Source organism: Eriocheir sinensis, chromosome 32, assembly GCF_024679095.1.
Source record: "Eriocheir sinensis breed Jianghai 21 chromosome 32, ASM2467909v1, whole genome shotgun sequence".
NCBI lineage: Eukaryota > Metazoa > Arthropoda > Malacostraca > Decapoda > Varunidae > Eriocheir > Eriocheir sinensis.
The window spans coordinates 9,115,043-9,125,184 of record NC_066540.1 but is presented as its reverse complement, the minus strand read 5'-3'; positions in this window follow the sequence as shown (position 1 = coordinate 9,125,184).

Sequence of the window (10,142 nt, the reverse complement as noted above, 5' to 3'; positions counted from 1 at the left end):
ACACACACACACACACACACACACACACACACACACACACACACACACACACTGCTCCGGTAGCTCAGTGGTAAAGCTCTGCGCTGGCAGGCTTCGCTGCCTTGCAGGCGGAGGTTCGAGCCCCACTCAGGCCCGGATTTTTCCACTGACAAGGAACAGTTACTGTCCCCCCTTGAGCAAGGGGGATGGGGGGTGTGGTGTGTGAAGGTCCCAGCAGTACCCTGAGATTAACCAACGAGCACTGCTCTAATCGGGAGGGTACTTGCTGGCGACAACGTGTCCAGCTCGTGTTCGGGCCGTGGGTGAATCACACACACACACACACACACACGCACACACACACACGCATGCACGCAGGCATGCCCACCACCCCGCACAACCTGGGATGAATGGCGTTGATCAAGGGTCAGGTTCCTTGGAGTCGTGTAGTGGAGGGCAGCGGGCAGCCTTCCTTGCCCTGCCACCCAGTGCGAGTCATAAGAGGAGGAAAATGATCCTGCTAGGCGAGTAGTTTGTACCAGGAAAACAACATTCCTTCTAAACTCATTTCTCGTCCGCATAAAACTATCAGTTCCAGACTACACACTCAGGCGGCCTCGTCCCTGAGCACCCATAACACTCTCCCTTGATTATTTACTCACTGGAGCTGATTTTGATGGGAATTCCCTTGGTTGGGGGTCGACCACTCGCTCCTCTTATGCCCCGTGGTCACCCGAGCGTTGCCGCCCGGCAGCCTGTTATGCATATCAAGGGGTCAGTGGAGAAGCAAGGGTGTTTTCGTCGCCTGCAAAGTCCAGCCGACAAATGGAACCTATTTTCAGTTGTTTTTAACTTTGCAGTGTATATATTTAAAGCGTGGTGGTTAAGGAATTTCAAGGATAATATTGCTGCATTTTTTCGTACTTTCGATTCAGTTGTGTTTAGATTGGTAATGCATTGATACATACCAAACTACACATTCTCTCGTTACTTTTTTTAAAAATACATTTCGTTTGTATTAAATGAGCCGTAATATTCAGCAATAGTATCTGTAGATATTCTGTTTTTCTTAATTTATATACCCGTTACACAGTTACTTTTTTTCGGTTTTCCTTAATGATGATTTAGGGGTTAGTCAGTGAAGGGAGATGGACTTGCATTGTTCTAGGTTCGTTTGAATGATGACCTGAACAGTTTTCTGCTGTCTCTCCTCTCATGTGTGGCTGAACGAGGATGGAACGCGAACACCTGTAACACTCCTGAGTGGGTGTTGCAGGAGTATTTTGAAGGACTGGAAGGTATCACTGCAATCCAAAGCAAAAAAATGCACCAACGTATTTATCATTTGTGTATTTTTATTTTATTTATTTATTTATTTATTTTTTTTGCCGAACCGTGCCATCTTGGAATATTCGCCTGTCGTATGCTTTATAATATATTCTAGCATACTCTAAGCCAAATTTCTACTAAATATCTCTCTTTTAGTAACATGTAGCCTGACTTAGATACAGATAATTCTTCAAGTAAGCACAGCAGATGAAAAATATTACGCTAAAAGTTTTTCATGGTATGCTATAGGAGGCACCTAAGGCCCCCCCCCCAAAAAAAAAAAAAAAAACAGCCCGCATAAAGCTACTCCTGCAGAAGTAATAATGTATAGAACGTCTACGTTTTTCGGTATGGGACGGCGTTTTGGAAGATGATGTAAAGTAAAGAAAAAGGTGTACATGTGTAATAAAGGGGCGGTGGGCTGCCACTCTATAGCTTTGATCTTGGTGTGTGTGTGTGTGTGTGTGTGTGTTCTCGAGTCATGGACCCTTGTGAACCCTGCATGTCGACCCCGCGGTTCTTTGTGCGTGGTGGTTGGTGGCGGCTCATGGGAGAACTTTATTTGGAAATCGCGTGCTTGTGTGTGGAACTCGGCATGGCTCGAGGAGAAGTGACGGAGAATGACTTGACTGAAGGGCACGCTAAACAGATGGCTGGTGAATCTTTAAACAGCAATAATGTCGTTCGTTGAGTATTGGCAATGACGAATGATTTTACTGAGTGACAACGGCAAACTTGGGACTGAAGAACTATAGCCACTAAAGAGTGGACGGTCGTTCATTGACCATTATTGCTTGAATCTCCAGCAGTGGCTCGATTCTTAGCCAGGCTGGTATGGGCACCGCTGATTGGCGCCATAACAACGATTTTCAAAATTCGATAGGGTGAGTAAGTCAAAGAATAACATTATTGTTTATTCCACTTTGTTTTTCGATATTTGCTCTAGTTCATGAAACTGAATGCGATGGTGCTTTCAAATTTTAGACTCTGCGATACGAGAGAATTTCTTATTCTATCGAGTTCAGATAATCATGTCATAGTTGTAGAATCCCAGCCTAATCCAATGATATCAACAAAATTTACCAATTTTATGTGCAGTTGAGCTGAAGAAAGATTTGCAAATATTTTCAACCCTTACGCGAGGTTGTGTGGTGACACGTCTGACACCCTGCCCGCTAACAGCCAGTGAAGGTGTCCTTTTCTACCCGGCCAGGAATCGGGTCACTGCATGGGAAAGCCAGGTCAAGTGACTTGGTGTGTTCACAAACTCCCGGGTTGCCAGTGGTCGCTGGCTACTTCAGACTTCAGTGACACTCAGTATATAGCCTCGAATTTTTTGTGGAGACGCACATTCTAAAATCCCACTCGTGATACAAAACATTGATCCTAAGTGTTTATGCTAACAGTTTTCATGAAATTTGGTGATAACAAAACAGTTATTATAAGCTAAATACTCGCAACTAAGCTCACAGCATTATCGCATTAATTTGTTATCTCCTACTACATATTTAGATTGAAAAATTTAAATAGTTTCCACGGAGACTAAGATTTATCTGGCAAATACCGAAGAGAATCTAGTAAGTACTATTTTTGGTGAAGGAATACTTTTCAGGGCCGAAACTGTGCCGTGACGAAAAAAGCGGCCGAAAGAATTCTCACCATTTCCACCAGCTGCTTGTTGTACCCCAAACAGGGTATTCCCCTCGACTCGAGGAAACACTTAAAATGTCTCCATAATGCCGTGAGCTGTGCGAGCACCGAGCAGGCCTGAACACATTTAGTCTTGGTCTTGGCTCGGGAGGTAGCCACACGTGTGTTGTTTACATCGCAAAATCATGCCAGAATTTCTATTTTTTTTTAGTAATATAACTTGAATGAATAAATGAAGCTTGTATCGAAAATAAAAATAGCCTTCGTCCTTGGGAAATTATACATCCCAAACCTGAGATTATGTGTTCGGTTCATGGTTTATTTTTCTACACTTCTTGCTCCATTCTTAATGATAGTGACAAACAAGTGTTCCTAGTTGTATATTAGTTGGTTTGATAAAATATTGGACGGAAATATTTTTCCAAGATACCGAGGGAAATTATTTGGAATTCAGTGACGTATGACTTTGTTAAGCGATCACGATGCACTGGGAGCTGGGGAATCATTGAGAAAACTCTCTACCAGTCTCTAAAAGAGTGTTGGTGTTGTTGGCAGAGGTGTGTGACTCATCACCCATAACACGGGTGTACAACTTTCCTAGCATAATGTTTACCTCGAGGATAAAGGATTATGTGGTTTTATGTCTGTCTGAATGTCCAGCGGCCCTTAAATTCCGCCTCGGTTTTGTTTCTTCGCCTTTTTCTGTGTTTTTCACGGTTTACGCGTAAAGGCTCAGGGAAACTTGTAATAACTTCTTTTTATCTACCAGCCGCGTTAGCAAATGCTGGTCTGTCTGTGTGTCCAGCGACTAGTGGTCTTTCTTTGAGTAGAGGAAGTGGCGACGGATAACTTTACTGTGTGGCAACGGTAAACTAATGGCTGGAAAATCATAAAAGAATAGTGGATGGTCCCCTAGACTCCTACTTCTACTCGGAGTCGTTGCTGATAGGTTGGTTATTTTTTCTTTAATATGAAAATACTCAACTATGAAATGCTCCTGTATTAATGATGTTAAGGATAAATTTGTAAATATGATAGGGAGAGGGAAAAGGGTGAAGAAGGAGGAGGAGGAGGAGGAGGAGGAATAGCAAGTTGTCAGGCGACGACTGCATTAAGGGGTAAAGCTGCAGGTCATTCATGACTCGTGAGTGAAATTCACCTTTCTCGTCAGGGGTATAAAGCATAGATTGGAAGCGTCTCTCGAAAAATATTATTAGTACTGTGGTCTTTTGCATGACTTTCTTAATTTTTGGCTTGTTTATGGAAGAAGGCGTTTTGCTGGAAAAAAAGTAAAAGGGGGGGGGGGGGGAGGGATACGCTAGAACAGCGTATGGCTTCGGTGTACATCTCCGTTGCAGTCATTTGAGCTTGTGATGGGTGAGAAGCCATTACCCTGGAACGCAGGACAGAGTTACCACAGTTTATGTTTCCCAGGTAAAATACAGGAAAAATCAGGAATTATATAGAGACTATGGGGTTTGTAGATAGTGAAGGTAAATTTGGGTACATATGCTATAGCTGTGCGTGGCTGCGGTGCTCATCCCCGTCGCATTGGCCTTTTAGCCTGTGGTGAAACAGAAAGAACCCATTATCCCGGGACACGGGCCAGTGTGAAGTCGGGGATTGCCATAGTTTACCTTCCCGAGGTTTCCCGAGGTACCCCTTTATCCACCAACCCGAACAGCTGGGTGTGCTATACGCCAACTGTTGGGCCGGGATTCAAACCCGGGCCCGCTAACCACTGCCCCACGGAGGCGCGGATACTAATATATTAATCATATTAATTAGAACGTTTGGTCAGCTTATTGGAAGAATTATAAAAGGTAAAGAAAGTCTGCACTATATTACACCGACAGTAGGAGTCATAGTTTTATAGGATGAATATGCCGAGAAGTGAAGGGTGCGGCATTTACGGAGATGATCGGCGCTATCACAAAGTCTGTAATTGATATTGTAGGCAAGAATTTTTTCACGGGAACAGTAAAAAAAAAAAATGTATTTCATTACGATGGGGAAAGTGTAAAGAGGGTTAAGGGTGTAGTCGCACTTGATGATAATGACGTACTAATTGCTGTGTTAGCAGAGTTCAGTGAAAACATGCAAACACGGAATTGGTTAGGGCTGAGAATGTGGAACGTAAAAATAAAATAATTCAGGCGTATTATATAGGTCTACAAAAAAATATTAGTTTCAATATAATTGCAGGTGATAAGAAATGTGGATATATAATATGAAAATATTTATCACATCGTAGCTAATTAAATGTCAGACGGGTTTATTAATGTTATACATAAAATTAGTTATATAATAAATAACTTATACAGGAGACCTGCCTTGGAATATCATATTTTCGACTTAGTGAACCTGGTTGGTGACACAAATTAATGAACAGTCAAGCATCAACAACTTCAGAGCAATCAGATCAAACTAGCTGCCGAAAGCTTGCTAATTAATATAGTGATCCCTTTTTGTCTGTACTGATTTTTATATCCATATTTATTTGACTAATTTGATAATTGGAATAACGTGATCTATATGGATGTATTTTATTGTCTCCGAAAATACTCACATTATAAAATTCTAGCAATCTACGTGACCAGTGGAGTATTTTGATTGGGATTCAAACACGAATGAGGAGGAATCAGTAAGTAACCAAGTGGCAAACCCGAGTAAAGCAGAGCGGATTATTGAGGGATTTAACATTTATAGAATTAGGGCAAGGCTCAGGAAAATCCCTTGGGTCTGAGGATCATAACTCAGGTCATGGAGTGTCAGTACGCAGCTTTGGTTGATATATAAGTAAAGATCGGTAATTTCGATACAAAGCGTGGTTGTATAAGTGATACACGATAACGTGCAGATAGAGAGGAGAGATGTGGACCAAAGTCTTTGTGAAGCTTATATTGGCAATACTAGGATCACCGATCTTGTTTTGGCCAGGGATGCAGTAATCCTCGCAGAGTTGCTGAAGGTTCTGGTGATAGCTCTCTCGAAGTGTAATCGTACTTGAACTCGAGTACATAAATGTACTTGAACCCAAGCCTGGTGTTTTTTTTTTTTTTTTTTCCCGTATCCTTGAACCTTCCGTAGTCTGAGTGGAGGGAGTGACTCCTCAATTCCTCCCTCTTGATGCTATAATTTAGAACCCACCCTCGCCCTAAAGAACTCCGGCTCTGCATCTGTGGTTCGTAAATGGGAAACTTTTTTCGTACTTCCTCGACTCAAGAATACGTGGAGCCTGGCGTTCCGTCCCGTGGCCAGCCAAATACGACCTATTAGTCTTTTTAGTCTTCTTGGGACTTCCGGTGTTAACTTGTTTTGGTATAGGGGCTCCATGTGTGTGTGTGTGTGTGTGTGTGTGTGTGTGTGTGTGTGTGTGTGTGTGTGTCCTTTGCTATTTGTCCATGTTGACTTACGTACATTAGCAACACATACAATTGAAGAAATATTCTATCATCGAGGAAACACGCAGTTCGGTCATATGAATAGTTATATACATGCAGTAATATATGTATGTTAGTCATAGTTTCTTATAGATATTGTCTACATATATAAATGAAGGACGTTTCAAACTTTAAGGCGTGTAAGGCTGTGATATAAATCTTTCATTTTCTTTAGATTTCTATCCCTAAATTCATATGCGGCACTAAATCCACTCGAGTTGCCCGGGGCTGCTGAGTTTGTTTTTGGCGCTGGGGAGGAAGAGAAGGAGGGGGGACGATGTTGATTCTGACGCCAAGGACGAAGAATAAATTCATGGAAGTTTGGTCTCAGCGCTGGGAAGGAAAGGGAAGGAGGACGCTGTTGTTTCTGACGCCAAGACGACCAACACGACAAACGAATTCATAGGCGGCAGCAGCCCAGTGAGTGACTTGGGTCGTTCGTTCTGGACCATTAGCTAGCGAGGGTGGTTACTTAGGGAGCGGCTCCTTCCTCCTGTTCCGCCTGTTGCTCCCTGCCGGGCCAAGTGCTCCATCACCCCTTCCTCCTGCGCACCCCACGCCCGTAAAAAAGAAACTGCCAAGATAACTTCGTAGTTTGTTGCCGTCTGTTTCCAGGTGTGGGGGTAGGCGCGATCTCTGTTCTGGCGGGCATGCGTGTGGTGGTGACGGGGTCCTGCACGGCTGAAGGGGAATTAAATGGGTAATAGTTGAAGGGGCTGGATCAGGGATAAAAAAAGGAAGAGCCATCCACACGTTTCATGAAGGGGGCACAAGGGGAGCGAACGAGCTACTGACAGACGGGAAGGGTTGGCGACGCGGGGTTTGATGGCTCGCGGGGCTGGTGCTGGCTGGGAGAGAGGCGTGATGCTGGCGGCGGCGATCTAGGTGCTGCTGCTGGCCCTGGCTCAGCCCAGCCTTGCGTCCACTCCCTACAAGACTTACCTTTACCCTCCACGTCATCATGCGTCTTTAATGAGGGATAACTGGAAACTTAGTTGGTGAAGGTGATGGTGTGTGTGTGTGTGTGTGTGTGTGTGTGTGTGTGTGTGTGTGTGTGTAAAAAGGGGTCGCGCAAGTGTTATGACCAAAGCTCTTATTTTGGGTGTTGAAAATAAAATAACACGTAAAATTTGACTCGTGTGTGTGTGTGTGTGTGTGTGTGTGTGTGTGTGTGTGTGTTTATTTGTACTTACTATTAACTGCTGTAAACGTATTTGCACACGTTGGAGGAAGATGATAATGATGAATGATGCTGATGATAATGAGGTGGAGGAGGAGGAGGAAGAGGAGGAGGGGCAGGAGGAGTAGGAAGAGGGGGAGCGGGAGCAGGAGCATGATGATGAGGAGGAGGAGCAGGAGGAGAAGGAGGAGGAGGAAGAGGAAGAGGAGGAGGGAGAGTAGGAAAGGGCCATTTAGAGAGAGAGGGGGGGGGGGGGGTAGTAAGATTTAAATGGGGTAGGTGCGTGGGAGTGGTGGGCTGCCCCGTGATCGATGAGTCTGGACGTTGAAGTTACAGCGAAATGAAATGATCCTTTACTCAGTCACGCCGCTCCGTCCCCTCCTCCTCCTCCTCCTCCTCCTCCTCCTCTTTTGCATCATACGTGGGTGTCAGTGGGAGAAGTGACGCAGCGCTGTAACAAACGCTTTACCTCATCCGACATCCCTCCACATCATCATCATCATCACCATCACTGTAACTACAACCATCGCCACGAATATCTTCTACAATCACTACCACTCCACTACCATCACCATTATAACCCTGCCAAAGCAAATACCACCATGCACAACTAACTACCACAATCACCAATAGCACCACAACGAAATATCACCGCTTTTAGTACTACCATTACGGCCACTAAACCGCCACCGCCATAATCACACTCGCCATCTACCTCGCCCCCCCCACCCCCCCACCCCCCTTCCCACCCACCCTCACCATCACTACCGCCGCCGCTGCCGCTTATCACCCACATAACTGCAAGCGCGCGGGATTATGTGTATTAAGAGTCGCAAGTCTTGTTCGGGATGCAGCGTGTAACTAATTGCCTGCCTCAAACAGCCGTAACTCAGACGGGAAGGACGTCATGTTGTGGCCACATTCCACCCTGAAGGAATCTGAAGAAGAGGTGAACTCGGACAATTCTTGAAGGCCCCCAGAGAGAGAGAGAGAGAACTTTAGCTTAGGAAAATAATATTGCCATGTACTAATGTACTAAACACGTGTTTAAATAAGAGAGAGAGAGAGAGAGAGAGAGAGATGCCGCGTGTTCGGTGTATGGGGTAGGGTAGGGCCTGGGGGCGGCGGGGGCGGTGGGCGTGAGTGCATCAACAGCTTGCTCGCTCGTGTGCGTTACCGACGGCGGCGGCGGTGGTGGAGCGGCGCCGCCTCCCGTACACCCAGACAGAGCAGAGCGTGCCGCAACGCCACTATGGATCCGATGCTTGTTGCCACGCGGACCCCTACTACTCCACCTGCAACCCCAAGCAACCTGCCACGCGCCGACCTGCAGCCTCCTCCTCTACCTCCTCCTCCTTCCTCCTCCTGGGTTTACTGTCGCCCGCCGTGTGACGCAACTCCCGGCCGAGGCGTGGCGCGGGATGGACCGTACTTGACCTGTCGTGGCGGGCACAAGACGTCGCTACCTGAGAGCGGCGGCGGGACGGGCAGGGAGGGCAGGGGCGAGGCCTCGATCTGGAGTCTGGACGCTGCTTGCCGGGAGGTGCTTGCCCGGGGTGGGGAGGTGCAGGCCTGGCCTGCCCTGTGCTCCAAGGAGGAAAAAGACAACACAAACCCATATCACCTTGAAAGTATGTTACATCTTTTTGTTAGATATATATATATATATATATATATATATATATATATATATATATATATATATATATATATATATATATATATATATATATATATATATATATATATATATATATATATATATATATATATATATATATATATATATATATATATATATATATATATATATATATATATATATATATATATATATATATATATATATCATTACATCCCCATAATTTAAGGCAGATGGTTTCACCTCATGAAATGCGTGGTAATAATGTGAAGATAATTTATCACAGGGTGTGGCAGCAAGTGTGGTGGCACATTAAAGTTAACCTTTGTAATAGAAAAATATAGAAAGAGGGGTGTTGTCCATTATTTTTCAGTGACAACAGTTGTAAACCGTACAAAGAATAAAAGAACATGATGCATTTTTAAGGTAATAATACATGGGACTAAAAAGATAGCACCACTCATGAAACTAGATGAAAATTAAATGGGCATGTGTTGACGTATTCTTACACCATGAGGTACCGACATCGCCCGGACATATATATATATCTATATATAGATATATATATATATATATATATAGATATATATATATATATATATATATATATGGGGAGGCGGTGGCTGAATGGATAGCGTGACGGCGCCGCGTTCAGGACGACGCGGGTTCGCCCCCGCTCGGTGCCACAAGCTGGGATTTTTCAGGAACCGCCGAGTGGCCTAAGACTACCCACATGCTGTCCAGAAGACCAACTATCAACCCGGACTCGCGATTCTATACAAAAGGATCAAAGATGAGCTCTGGGGGACAGCATGAGCCAAGCAAGATGGCGCCACTTTAAACACCTACTTGCGCCACAAACGGGATGGGGCCGACCATCAGGCCCAATCAATCAACCTACCAGCGCCAAAGGCGAAAA